This window comes from Salvelinus alpinus, chromosome 26, assembly GCF_045679555.1.
Source record: "Salvelinus alpinus chromosome 26, SLU_Salpinus.1, whole genome shotgun sequence".
Taxonomy (NCBI): Eukaryota; Metazoa; Chordata; class Actinopteri; order Salmoniformes; family Salmonidae; genus Salvelinus; species Salvelinus alpinus.
Genome location: NC_092111.1, coordinates 29,695,810 through 29,710,892, shown reverse-complemented (window position 1 = coordinate 29,710,892; position 15,083 = coordinate 29,695,810). Strand labels below are relative to the sequence as shown.

Here is a 15,083-nt window from a genome sequence, read left to right as displayed (position 1 = left end):
CCTCCTATCGGCATATTTCCTTGACATCATCTGTAGCCCTGCCACCAACAGATCCGAACAGCTTTGATCTGCCAAAGAGCCCTGGTTCATAATTAGAATAGTACAGCTATATCCATTCATTCTAATTCTAAGGGATGACAGCTGTGGTTGTTTACCCTGATTTTTATTTTACCTTTATTTAACCAGGTAGGCCAGTTGAGAACAAGTTCTCATTTACAACTGCGACCTGGCCAAGATAAAGCAAAGCAGTGCGACACAAACAACACAGAGTTACAAATAAACAAACGTACAGTCAATAACACAATAGAAAAATATGTATACAGTGTGTGCAAATGAAGTAAGGAGGTAAGGCAATAAATAGGCCAATAGTAGTGAAGTAATTACAATTTAGCAATTTACACTGGAGTGATATATGTGCAGATGAGGATGTGCAAGTAGAAATACTGGTGTGCAAAAGAGCAGAAAAACAAAAACAAATATGGGGATGAGGTATGTAGTTGGTTGGATGGGCTATTTACAGATGGTCTGTGTACAGCTGCAGCGATCGGTAAGCTGCTCTGACAGCTGACGCTTAAAGTTAGAGAGGGAGATATAAGTCTCCAACTTCAGTGATTTTTGCAATTCGTTCCAGTCATTGGCAGCAGAGAACTGGAAGGAAAGGCGGCCAAAAGAGGTGTTGGCTTTGGTGGATGACCAGTGAAATATACCTGCTGGAACGCGTGCTACTGGTGGGTGTTGCCATGGTGACCAGTGAGCTGAACTAAGGCGGAGCTTTACCTAGCAAAGACTTATAGATAACCTGGAGCCAGTGGGTTTGGTGACGAATATGTAGCGGGGACCAGCCAACGAAAGCATACAGGTCACAGTGGTGGGTAGTATATGGTGCTTTGGTGACAAAATGGATGGCACTGTGATAGCAAACTGGATGCAGTCTGAGTAGAGTGTTGGAGGCTATTTTGTAAATGACTTCGCAAAAGTCAAGGATCGGTAGGATAGTCAGTTTTACGATGGTATGTTTAGCAGCATGAGTGAAGGAGGCTTTGTTGCGAAATAGGAAGCCGATTCTAGATATAACTTTGGATTGGCGATGCTTAATGTGAGTCTGCAAGGAGAGTTTACAGTCTAGCCAGGAATCACCCGCAGCAAGAGCGATATCATTGATATATACAGAGAAAGGAGTCGGCCTGAGAATTGAACCCTGTGGCACCCCCATAGAGACTGCCAGAGGTCCGGACAACAGGCCCTCCGATTTGACACACTGAACTCTGAGAAGTAGTTAGTGAACTAGGCGAGGCAGTCATTAGAGAAACCAAGGCTGTTGAGTCTGGGTCAGGAATAGGGCTGGGAATTGCCAGGGACCTCATGATACAATATTATCACAATACTTAGGAGCAGATACGATATGTATTGCGATTCGATACTGCGATTTGATGTTCCAAACATATTGCTCACTATGTCAGCTGCAGAGAGACGAGAGAGCACGAGAAAACATGTTGGCTCACTATTTACAAAGAAAATGGAAGCGCTAGCTAATGCTATCATCCCAAAATTATAAATCGACCCCCCCAATCACTAGTTAGGAAGTTTATAGCTACCTGTCTGAGAAGTCTAGCCTGACCAGTCATTCTGCTGTCATTCCAATGCACCACAAATATGCTATGCCTGTTAGAAAGGATCAGGAGAAATATCGCTCTCTCGCTCACACACACACTGAGAGACAGGGCCAGACTTATGTACCCATAATTTGAGGGACCGAATTTAGACCAAGCCATGTTATGAAACTCAATGAATAACCACTCTACTATATTACTCTCTATCGGCTAAGCTGAGACATACAGAAAGAAGCCAACCCTCACGCCATACAGGGTTGCCATGGAAACGACCGACTGAATGGGAGGGGATGTATTCCGTTTGTTTGGGCTTCAAGGAAAATCTGAGGGCATAAAACATGGGTCTATTTATAGTACCGGGCTGTTACTGACAAACGGGATTTCTCTTTCTCTCAGTGTAGCTGGATTTAAAGTAACGGTCCAGTGTTTCCAGATTTCTATGAAATATGACCTATAATTACAATATAAGTGAAAAAGTTCCTTCCAAAACATGTTTTATTAAGTACGTTAAAAAGTAGGGATGTGAACGTTTAAACGACATTGGGATCGTTAATGTTTAGAAAAAATCCCTAAACAAAAACTTTATCACAACACTACCACTAACAGGTCCTAGTTATCATCAAGGGGAACTATTTTTATTAACAAATACCTAATGCAACAATTCAGTAACGTTAGGAGGAGGAGATATGAATCTTTAAAGTTATTTGTCACGGATATAAAGCGCTCCGCACATCGTTGTTGACAGTTGGACAAATGGCAGAGAGTGAGAGACAGGGAAGCGACAGCAGCAAAGTCCTGTATGGAAATACTTTGAGAAGTTGTGAGGTGGTGGTGAAATATATACAAACTTTTGCAAGGTGGAATTGAGCTACAGAGGCAGTACAGGTGCAATGCTTAACCATCTGAAAGGGAATCCCAACCCATTGCTGGCAGCAGTGCAATAAAGGGCAGAGTGAGAAAATCACAGCGCTGATAACAGAAATGATTGCAGTTGATATGCAGACATTGTCAATGGTAGAGGATGTCAGCTTCACCTGATGGTATATCTAGAACTCAGACTACAAGATGCCATGTTGAATAACCGCGACGGCCTGGATGGAGAAACTGTACAATGATTGCTCTGCAAGTACAAAGCACGAGCTCTCAAACACCATACGTGGTGTAAACAAAAACTGTGTCTATGAATACACCATCATACATCACTGCAACGAGCCTTCACCTAGATGAGAAGTAAAACATTAAGTCCCATGTACTGACAACATGGAGGAGAGGGACGCCACAGAGAACCTGACAACGGCATTAAGTACCATCGTTGCTGAGTGGATGGGGGACTGTCGTAAAGTGAGCATTGTCTATTAGGTAGCCAAGACTGCGTTACACTGAACTGCATTGCCCTCGTAGCGGTCATACCAATGGTTTATATACATCATTGGGTCATACGCAGGACCATATCTGAACTCCTGTCTTTTGATGATTTTTCTTATCCTTTAAACATATATTTTTTAAATGGCAGTCGAAACATTAAGAACAACGGTCACTTCCAGCCGCAGGAATTAGGGTGCTGCAGCACGCCCTGTAAAAACATCATCTTTTGTTTGTTGATAAAAACTAAATTGAAGTTTTTCACAAAAGTAGAGGGCCTTTACTCGGCCTGTATTAGCAGACCGATATAGCCGTCTATAGTGCAGCAGCCCCACCCCCAATCATCTTCCGCAGCTTTTTTCCCTGATTGAATGGTGTGGGCATACCCCAAAAACAGAACGGTGTGGGAGTATACCGGTCATTAGAAATATTCAATATTCAGTAAATGGCTGATTGGCCAGCTCATCCAATGAGCCAACCTGATGTCACTTTATATTATAGAGCCTTCAGAAAGTATTCATTCCCCTTGACTTATTCCACATTTTGTTGTGTTACAGCCTGAATTAAAAATGGATTAAATACACCCCGCTCCATCTAAAAACACAATACCCCATAATGACAAATTGGCAACACTTTTTTATGATTTATTGCTAATTTGTGACTGACCGACTCGATCTTATGTGGCAACATTTGAAATTGTGTTTTTTTACATTGGATAAAAGTAGAGACTGAGCTAGAAAATGTTATATAATACACTACAGTTAAGGAACAACAGGAAAGCAATTCTGCTTTGAAAGTTGCTAAACTTGTAGCCCCACTTTTGAGAAAATGGTCCTTGAATGTTTTGGTACACCTATTGGAGCGCTCTTTGTCTACACTCATTCAGCATTATTCACGCTCTCCCACACCCATCTCTTTACAGATTCACGAGGCAACGTGCTAAACAGAGTGAGTACGGTAGTGTACTAAACAACCAAAGATATAAAGGCTGGTTTATACTACGTCTATCGACATGTCTGTAGACAGTTGTTGCAGTGACATCATGAACATTCTATTGTCGTCCGACATCAAACTTGTCCTTGTGAGAAAGTATAAACACAAAAACGACAGGCTGCATGACATCAGCAGCCTTGTGGTCCAAAATAGCAAAACATCCGTTTAAACCTGAATTAAGTTTACATCAATCTAGCAAACCAGGCAACTAGCCCTAAAATAGCGCCAGAAGAAATGGCAGCAGTTTTACGGACGCCCAACCAATTGTGCAATTATGTGTTTTTTTTCACGTTATTTGTAACTTATTTTGTACATATTGTTTCTGCAACCGTATCTTACAGCAGAAAAGAGCTTCTGGATATCAAGACAGTGATCACTCACCTCGGATTAGACTAAGGTTTTTTCAACAACAAGCAAGACTCACATGATATTCTCCAAACACCCGGCAGGGCCGACATCCCAGTTATTCGCAAGAGGACGAAGAGCCGGATGCCTCGTCAGGACCCGCAGAAGGCGAGTAGGAAAGCTGCCGTTACCGTCAATATTACTCGCCAACGTTCAATCATTGGACGAGGTACGATCACGAATATCCTACCAACGGACCATCAAAAACGGTATATCCTATGTTTCACGGAATCGTGGCTGAATGACGACATGGATATTCAGCTAGCGGGATATACGCTGCACCGGCAGGATAGAACAGCACAGTAAGACGAGGGGGGGGGGGGCGGTCTGTGCATATTTGTAAACAACAGCTGGTGCACGAAATCTAAGGAAGTCTCTAGATTTTGCTCACCTGAAGTAGAGTATATTGTGATAAATTGCAGGCCCCTCTACTTGCCTAGAGAGTTCTCAGCTATACTTTTCGTGGCTGTTTATTTACCACCACAAAGAGATGCTGGCACTAAGACTGCACTCAGTCAGCTGTATAAGGAAATAAGCAAACAGGAAACCACTCACCCAGAGGGGGCGCTCCTAGTGGCTGGAGACTTTAATGCAGGGAAACTTAAATCAGTTCTACCAAATTTCTATCAACATGTTAAATGTGCAACCAGAGGGGAAAAATTATAGATCACCTCTACTCCACACACAGAGACGCGTACAAAGCTCTCCCTCGCCAACCATTTGGTAAATCCGACCACAACTCTATCCTCCTGATTCCTGCTTACAATCAAAAATTAAAGCAGGAAGCACCAGTGACTCGGTCTATCAAATAGTGGTCAGATGAAATAGATGCTAAACTACAGGACTGTTTTGCTATCACAGACTAGAACATGTTCCGGGATCGTTCCGATGACATTGAGGAATACACCACATCAGTCACTGGCTTTATCAATAAGTGCATCGAGGACGTCGTCCCCACAGTGACTGTACGTACTAGAGGTTGACCGATTAATCGGAATGGCCGATTAATTAGGGCTGATTTCAAGTTTTCATAACAATCGGAAATCGGTAATTTTGGATGCCGATTTCTTTTTTTCTACCTTTATTTAACTAGGCAAGTCAGTTAAAAACACATTCTTATTTTCAATGACGGCCTAGGAACGGTGGGTTAACTGACTTGTTCAGGGGCAGAACGACAGATTTTTACCTTGTCAGCTCAGGGATTCAATCTTGCAACCTTACGGTTAACTAGTCCAACGCTCTAACCACCTGCCTCACGAGGAGCCCGCCTGTTACGCGAATGCAGTAAGAAGCCAAGGTAAGTTGCTAGCTAGCATTAAACTTATCTTATAAAAAACAATCAATCATTGTCACTAGTTATAACTACACATGGTTGATGATATTACTAGTTTATCTAGCGTGTCCTGCGTTGCATATAATCGATGCCGTGCGCATTCGCCAAAAAGGACTGTCGTTGCTCCAACGTGTACCTAACCATAAACATCAATGCCTTTCTTAAAATCAATACACAGAAGTATATATTTTTAAACCTGCATATTTAGCTAAAAGAAATCCAGGTTAGCAGGCAATATTAACCAGGCTAGGTTGGGTTTCGGAGGACGCATGGCTCTCTATCTTCGCCTCTCCCGAGTCCGTACGGGAGTTGCAGCGATGAGACAAGACTGTAACTACTACCAATTGGATACCACGAAATTGGGGAGAAAAAAGGGGTTAAGAAATATATATATTAAAAAAAAATAAGCCTGACTAACCGGCATCTGTATATAGCCTTGCTACTGTTATTTTCAAATGTCTTTTTACTGTTGTTTTATTTCTTTACTTACCTACACACACACCTTTTATTTCGCACTATTGGTTAGAGCCTGTAAGTAAGCATTTCACTGTAAGGTCTACACCTGTTGTATTCGGCGCACATGACAAATAAACTTTGATTTGATTTTGATTTGAACTAAAAACAACTTCCTGGCTAGCCAGTTCAAATAATGACCATATCATAGCTGACAACATCTTAAATCTTTAGCTAATTTGTATTCATTATAAACAGTAAATTAACTCACAACAAGATGATTATTAACAAGTTAAATGGTGAGCTAATTACAGGAAATAGCTTATGATTGTTAGTGTTAATAAATAAAAGCAGGCCATTCTACCTGAGAATTCTAGAACTTGGACACTGTCTCGTTGGCCTAACGTTATATCCTAATTTGATATTTGAGCAGGTCATGTTGTTCTTCACATTCCTGTTTCTGGTAAATACACACTAAATCAAATACAATCTAAGTGTATTTGTCACATGCACAGGATACAGAATGTGTAAAGAGTACAGTGAAATAGTTACTTGCATACTGGAGTCTTTTGTTTAGACATATAGCTAGCTAGCTAGCTAAGCAATGAACCATAATCCCAGCAATGAACCATGAACCATGAACCATAATCCCTGCATGAAAGTGAAGGTAGCTAAAGCTAACCAACTAGGTTCAATGTTAGCTAGCTAGCTAACATTAGGCTATAACTAGCAATGCAAATGGCTCTGAGAAAATGTTTAAAGTTGTAGCTAATCCAGAGACAGGTGTTTTATACAACAGCCTTCTGTTTCTCTTTGACTCCCTCCGCATATTTGCAATCAAATGCCAGAATTTTCTCCACCTCCTTAGCAATCATACTCTGCTTCCACCAGGCATTCCACTGATTTCAAAGGTTGGTCCTCCAGAAAGTGGAGAGCATCAGCAACACTAAGTTCTTCATGATATATATACAGTTGAAGTCGGAAGTTTACATACACCTTAGCCAAATACATGTATACTCAGTTTTTCACAATTCCTGACATTTAATCCTAGTAAAAATTCCCTGTTTTAGGTCAGTTAGGATCACCACTTTATTTTAAGAATGTGAAATGTCAGAATAATAGTAGAGATAATTATTTATTTCAGCTTTTATTTCTTTCATCACATTCCCAGTGGGTCAGAAGTTAACATACACTCAATTAGTATTTGGTAGCATTGCCTTTAAATTGTTTAACTTGGGTCAAATGTTTCGGTAGCCTTCCACAATCTTCCCACAATAAATTGGGTGAATTTTGGCCCATTCCACCGGACAGAGCTGGTGTAACTGAGTCAGGTTTGTAGGCCTCCTTGCTCGCACATGCTTTTTCAGTTCTGCTCGCACATGCTTTTTCAGTTCTGCCCACAAATTTTATATGGGATTGAGGTCAGGGCTTTGTGATAGCCACTGACTTTGTTGTCCTTAAGCCATTTGGCCACAACTTTGGAAGTATGCTTGCGGTCATTGTCAACATGGAAGAACCATTTGCGACCAAGCTTTAACTTCCTGACTGATGTCTTGAGATGTTGCTTCAATATATCCACATAGGCTAATTGACATCATGAGGCAGGAAAACTGACATCATGAGGCAGGAAAACTATCAGAAGCTTCTGAAGCCATGACATAATATTCCGTAATTTTCCAAGCTGTTTAAAGGCACAGTCAAACTTAGTGTATGTAAACTTCTGACCCACTGGAATTTTCGATACAGTAAATTATAAGTGAAATAATCTGTCTGTAAACAATTGTTGGAAAAATGACTTGTGTCATGCACAAAGTAGATGTCCTAACCGACCTGCCAAAACTGTTGTTTGTTAACGAGAAATTTGTGGAGTTGTTGAAAAACGAGTTTTAATGACTCCAACCTAAGTGTATGTAAACTTCCAACTTCAATTGTAGAAAGGATTATCTACACATATTGAGCAGCTCATTTTCTAGACAGAAGCATGCTACAAGGCAGATCAATCCGAGATCTTCTCTTGGCATGTTCAGCCTAGCCATTATCTCAGCCAATCATGGCTAGTGGGAAGGTTCCTGACTTTTTCCATGGCTAAACCAACTAGGCTCCTAATTGAACAATTTTATTCATATTTACAGATGGCATTCATGTGCCTTAATTAAACTTGTAAGTTCACATGTTCCAGAAGGCATTTCTGACAAAAAAAAACAGATTGATTTTTTAAAAATTGTTTACGTTCAAATGCCTCTCCTGTGAAGTAGTGAATTAATTAATTTCCTGAAACAAGTTACATTTATTGAAAGTTAAATACAGAAATATATAAGTCTAAGAGCTTTCCACACCTGGATTGTGCAACATTTGCACATTCTTTTCAAAATTCTTTAAGCTCTGTCCAATTGGTTGTTGATCATTGCTAGACAACCATTCAGGTCTTGCCATAGTTTTTCAAGTACACTGAACAAAAATAGAATGTAAAGTGTTGGTCCCATGTTTCATGAGCTGAAATAAAAGATCCCAGAAATGTTCCATATGCACAAAAGCACATATCTTGCTCAAATTTTGTGCACAAATTTGTTTACATCCCTATTAGTGAGCATTTCTCCTTTGCCAAGATAATCCATCCTCCTGACAGGTGTGGCATATCAAGAAGCTGATTAAACAGCATTATCATTGCACAGGTGCACCATGTACTGGGGACAATAGCACATCCGGCATCTTCACCTGCGGGATCGTCTGAGACCAGCCACCCAGACATCTGATGAAACTGTGGGTTTGCACAACCAAAGAATTTCTGCACAAACTGTTTCTGACAGTCTCAGCGAAGCTCATCTACGTGCTCGTCATCCTCACCAGGGTCTTGACCTGACTGCAGTTCGGCATTGTAACCGACTTCAGTGAGAAAATTCTCACCTTCGATGGGCACTGGCACGCTGGAGAAGTGTGCTCTTCACAGATTTATCCCGGTTTCAACTGTACCGAGCAGATGGCAGACAGCGTGTATGGCGTTGTGTGGGCGAGCGCTTTGCTGATGTCAATGTTGTGAACAGAGTTCCCCATGGTGGCGGCGGGGTTATGGTATGTGCAGGCATAAGCTACGGACAACGAACACAATTGCATTTTATCGATGGCAATTTGAATGCACAGAGATACCGTGACGAGATCCTGAGTACCATTGTCGTGCCATTCATCCGCCAATGCACTGCCCCTTGTCACAAGCATTTGTACACAATTCCTGGAAGCTGAAAATGGCCTGCATATTCAGTCATGTCACCCATTGAGCATGTTTGGGATGTTCTGGATCGACGCGTACGACAGCATGTTCCAGTTTCCACCAATATCCAGCAACTTCAGCATCTCTCCTATCACAGCCATTATATTCTGTAACTGTTTTAAAGTCACCATTGGCCTCATGGTGAAATCCCTGAGTGGTTTCCTTCCTCTCAGGCAACAGTCAGGAAGGACACATGTATCTTTGTAGTCACTAAGTGTATTGATACACCATCCAAAGTGTAATTAAAAACATCAGCATGCTCAAAGGGATATTCAATGTCTGCTTTTATTATTATTTTTACCCATCTACCAATAGGTTCCCTTTTTTGCAAGGAATTGGTGGTTGAATCAGTTTGAAATTCACAGCTTGACTGAGTGACCTTACAGATAATTGTATGTGAGGGGTACAGAGATTATGTCCATGCAGCTTACTCTGTGACTTGTTCCTGAATTTATTTAGGCTTTGCCATATTGCTTATTGACTCAAGACATTTCAGCGTTGTTTTTAAGTAATTTGTAAACATTTCAATAACCATAATTCCCCTTTTAAATTATGGGGTTTATGTGTAGGCCAGTGAACAAAAAAAGCTACACTTTATCAATTTTAAATTCCGGCTGTAACAACAAAATGTGGAAAAAGTTAAGAGGTGTGAATACTTTCTAATAGCCACTGTATGAGGAAACAGCAAGCATTTTTTTTTTAAACAGCCTGCTTGAGATTCAAGCTTGAGGTGTGTTTTTTTTCTTCTATAATTTATGCTTTGCACACAAACACGAATAAAGGACAAGTCAACATTATTTGGCTACGAGTTAACAGTGAGATTTTCACTGGACAGTTACTTATTTAGAGCTCACAGAGTTAGAATGACTAGTCTATAGGCCTACATTAGTCAAGGAAACCACAATCAAAAGGGTGTTCAAATTTAGCAGCATTTCAGTGGGTGTTCTGTCAAGAGAAATTAGTCATTAGGCCAGTGTTTCCCAAACTCGGTCCTGGGGAGGGGTGCACGTTTTGGTTTTTGACCTAGCACTACACAGCCGATTCAAATAATCAAAGCTTGATGATTACCTTATTTGAATCAGCTGACAAAACCCCAAAACTTGCACCCGGTTGGGTCCCAAGGATCGAGTTTGGGAATAGCGTCATAAAAAGGCTCTGCATGGTAAATCGGACTTCTGCAGTGACCGTACAGCATTTACTGCGATACGGACTCTCCACAAGTCAGGGCATTCATACTTATTGTGCTCCGCAGAACTGTTGTGAAGGAGGTTGTCAAGGAAGTGAGTATGTGTTTATACTGGACCTCCCACACACACCTACCATCAACCAATCAGGTCAATGCGGAGCTATATGGCGCACTCAGCATTGTTACAAAATGTGAGAGGCGCACTGCGATGCGGTACAGAGTTCAATTTGGCCTCTGTGTGCCTCGGGAGGCTCCGCAATTGCATCACACCCTCTGTATACATACAGATCAAGCATAAATTGGCTTTCAGGCTGTGGGATATTTCCGCACTAGACATGTCTCAATGAAAAGTGACTGATAAGGTGTTACTCATAATTTAAGACAGACCTACACTGCATTCATATGCCAGTCTGAACTAGGAAACGCGGAAATTTGACTTGCTGATTAGTTGAACGCCGCACATGTATAACTACAACCCGTTAACAAGTCAGAAATGTTCGACTTCCGACTAGCATGGGAACGAGGCACTGACGAACCAAAATCAACCAAAGTGTCATCTGAGAAGGCTAATTAAATAGTCCCGTAACTAATGTAGCGTTAATGTGCTATTCGGAACAAGGGAACTATATCCAGTTAGCAAGTCGGAAATGTCGGAACTAGGAACTGACTAGGTCATTAAAACCGCAATTGACAGCGAAGGTCACCTTTTACCGCCAAGACTGCTCGTCTTTCACATCTCTCTCGCTCTCAGTCTCTACCTCGGAACTACAAGGAGCAACTCAGCGCAGCAGGAATGTTCATTCATACCATTGAGAATATTTCAATAAGGACAGCGCGCAACATATGGTCCAAATTGGTTGTTGGAATTTGCGTTTTACAAATTCAGGCTATCCCCATAATTTGTCTTTAGGCTTCCTACATACACACGGTATATATATATATGACATGCCAATACAATCCAAAGTTATTCAACTAAAATTAAGCAACTTAGTCAATTAAATGTAGCCTAGACTAATCAATTAAAATGTAGTAGGCCTATGTCTAAAAAATGTGAAATTAATTCTGATGAGGATGCCAACTTGATCCATTGCAAAGAGAATGTTCAGATAAACGTTCCATGTTTGGAAATATTCCTTGCAAATATAACAGATTAATCATTACAGAAACTGAGCTCCGTCCTTTGGACTTGTTTGGAAGATGATCGAAGCAGTTAACGTAGTCCCACCCACTAGTAATTATATCGAAAGGGATATGTTGCAAATTAATACAACTCTGTCGCTGCAATTCAGAAAGTAAACAACATTTGGATATGCCTAAATAGTAAATTGAATACAACAATCGCTTACACGTTTGAGATGAAAACTGCAGTGAATGAAATCCAGCTCAAATTGAAGGAAGTATTACTCCATGGCTTGTTGTGTGCGTGAATGAATACTGAGGCTGGGATGCCTTTTGGTCCAATGACTCGCGAGTAAAAAGAGGAAACGGCACTCAACCGGCAGTGACGTGGTAAAAAAGCGTAGACATTTCCAGGTGGTACGGCCAAATATTGAAGTAATTTAAGAACTAGAGACTGCATGTAACATATCCGACCGTTGTTTTCAAGGTAATCTACTCACGTTCTCGTAAAGTCTTCGCATAAATGTATATTGACCAACATTCCGTTGTTGCAGTGGCGCGGTGAGGAAGACTAGGCAGAGGGCTCCTGTACATTTGTAAATATTTTGTTTTAAGTATTTTGATTGCATTTTTAAGCAACTATTTGTTTTTGACTTCTTTAATTTTATTAATATTAGGTGGTTTTGTCCAATGGAGTTGCTGGACTTTGTTTTCGGCTTGGCTAGGTAGTTGGCTATTCAATCATTTGAATGATGCATCAATACAGCACAAGCTTTTTTTTTATTGCTGGTTGCATCAACAATGTGGACTTGTGTATGTGACGTTAAACATTTTAAACTTGAGAGAGGTCCACCTCATAGGGAACTGTTTCCTGACTACTGCCAAGGTGTGATGGTCTTTCTGGCGCTTATAGCTGCCAAGCATCACCCAGGTAGGTGCTACACTTCAGTAGTGGACTATCCAGCCTACCTACAGAGGAGGAGGAGACAACAGACGAGGTGCCTGATGAAGATCTCTGGGCTTGTCTAAGTAACTGACTGACACTGCTCCCTCTCTGTGCCATCGAAGCTCCCTCCGCTTAAGCTACTGCCCAGCCTTTCTGAACTGCTTGTCTGAACAATACCTTATCATCAATCTGTGGAAGACCATCGCCCAAGACCTGACAGATCTCTACATTTGTTTTGTTTGTTTTTACAGGGTCTTTGAGATTCTCTTTAATGAAAAGCGCAATATAAAATAAATGTATTACTATTAGCGCAGAGGGAGCAGCGCAAGCAGCGACGAGACATTATTTGGATGAATATAAAATTTTAATATCGTCGTGAGTGATAAAAAAAATAATAAATTGTCCTCAGCGTGAATTATTTTAATAATTTAATGGATGTTTTGTGCACTAAGTCATGACTAAAGTGTGTTATTAGGACTTTTCAAATCTGACTTCTCTAGGGCCCCCTAGTGGCTCAGCGGTCTAAGGCACTGCTTCTCAGTGCTAGAGGCGTCACTACAGACACAGCCTGGATTCAAACCAGGGTATCACAACCATCTGTGATTGGGAGTCTCATATGGCGGTGCACAATTGGCCCAGCGTCGTCTGGGTTTGGCCGGTGTAGGCCGTCATTGTAAATAAGAATTTGTTCTTAACTGATTTGCCTAGTTAAATAAAGGATAAATAAATGTGGCCATCTACAGTATGGAAATGGTCTTTCTGGGCTGGGTGTCAGTTAAACTGTTGGAGCCGTACAAACCGTGCTTCTAGACCGGAACCCTGGCCCCTTGGGGCCAGCCCGGCAAGGTATCAAGCTGCATTAGCTTAACAAATTTCATTTAAACCTTGAATTTCTGGTAAAACATATGTTGGTGTTTGGAAGTTTAGATATTCATAATGGGGATTCAACTGAAATTGTAGCGATTCCCATCTTGCACAGGTTGAGAGCAGTTCTTGACGTGTCCGCATAGAAATGGTTTTGTTGTTTTATGGTTTTGTTTGGTTTGTTCCCATTTTAAGTCTATTGCAGGGTATAAAATACAGCGTTCCATTAGGGCTACATTTGATTACAGTACAAATGTGATAAAGTGCGTTCGAGTGAGACGGTAAGAACCGCATGCTCTCCTCTCACCTGTGTTAACACTTCCTGGTCACCGGTTTGTGTAACATGTGACCTGTGGCCTATAACCCCATGGCAAAGTGCCCCTACAGGGATTGTCAGAGAGGAAGAGGCGACGCGAGAGGGTTCACTCCCGTCAATCTGTCCACATGGGAATACATCTCATCATTATGTACAATATCTCTGGGATTGTCCATCAGTCATCTATAAATATAAATCAAATTTTATTGGTCACATACACGTGATTAGCAGATGTTATTGCGGGTGTAGCGAAATGCTTGTGCTTTAGCTCCGACAGTGCAGTAATATCTAACAAGTTACACAACATATACCCAATAGACACACATCTAAGTAGTAATGAATTAAGACTATATACATATGGAAGAGCGGAATGGACTAAGATACAGTAGAATAGTATAGAATACAGTATATACATATGAGATGAGTAATGCCAGATATGTAAACATTATTAAAGTGACTTGTGTTCCATTCCTTAAAGTGGCCAGTGATTTCTAGTCTATGCCTATAGGCAGCAGCCTCTAATGTGTTAGTGATGACTGTTTAACAGTCTGATGGCCTTGAGATAGAAGCTGTTTTTCAGCCTCTCGGTCCCAGCTTTGATGCACCTGTACTGCCCTCGCCTTCTGGATGATAGCGGGGTGAACAGGCAGTGGCTCGGGTGGTTGAGGTCCTTGATTATCTTTTTGGCCTTCCTGTGACATTGGGTGCTGTAGGTGTCCTGGAGGGCAGGTAGTTTGCCCCCGGTAATGCGTTGGGCAGACCGCAACACCCTCTGGAGAGCCTTTGCCGTACCAGGCGGTGATACAGCCTGACAGGATGCTTTCAAATGTACATCTGTAAAAGTTTGAGGGTTTTAGGTGACAAGACAAATTTCTTTACCCTCCTGAGGTTGAAGAGGCTCTTTTGCGCCTTCTTCACCACACTTTCTGTGTGGGTGGTCCATTTCAGTTTGTCAGTGATATGTATGCCAAGGAACTTGAATCTTTCCACCTTCTCCACTGTGGTCCCGTCGATGGTGGTACACCCTCTGCTGTTTCCTGAAGTCCACGATCATCTCCTTTGTTTTGTTGACATTGAGTGAGAGTTTGTTTTCCAGGCACCACACTCCCAGAGCCCTCACCTCCTCCCAATAGGCTGTCTCGTCATCGTTAGTAATCAAGCCTACTACTGTTGTGTCGTCTTCAAACTTAATGATTGAGTTGGAGGCGTGCTTGGCCACACAGTCATGGGA

At 41.5% G+C, this 15,083-nt stretch overlaps 1 protein-coding gene across 3 annotated transcripts in view; it reads right to left on the bottom strand.

Annotated features, from left to right (window-relative positions):
- Nucleotides 1-12,068, bottom strand: part of LOC139555119 (oxysterol-binding protein-related protein 3-like) — a 40,479-nt gene extending 28,411 nt beyond the window's left edge. For all 3 annotated transcript variants that reach the window (XM_071368619.1, XM_071368620.1, XM_071368622.1), the window contains exon 1: nucleotides 11,954-12,068. The gene's annotated coding sequence lies outside the window, so the exon portion shown is untranslated. The remainder of the gene's footprint in view (nucleotides 1-11,953) is intronic.
- Nucleotides 12,069-15,083: the final 3,015 nt, after the last annotated feature.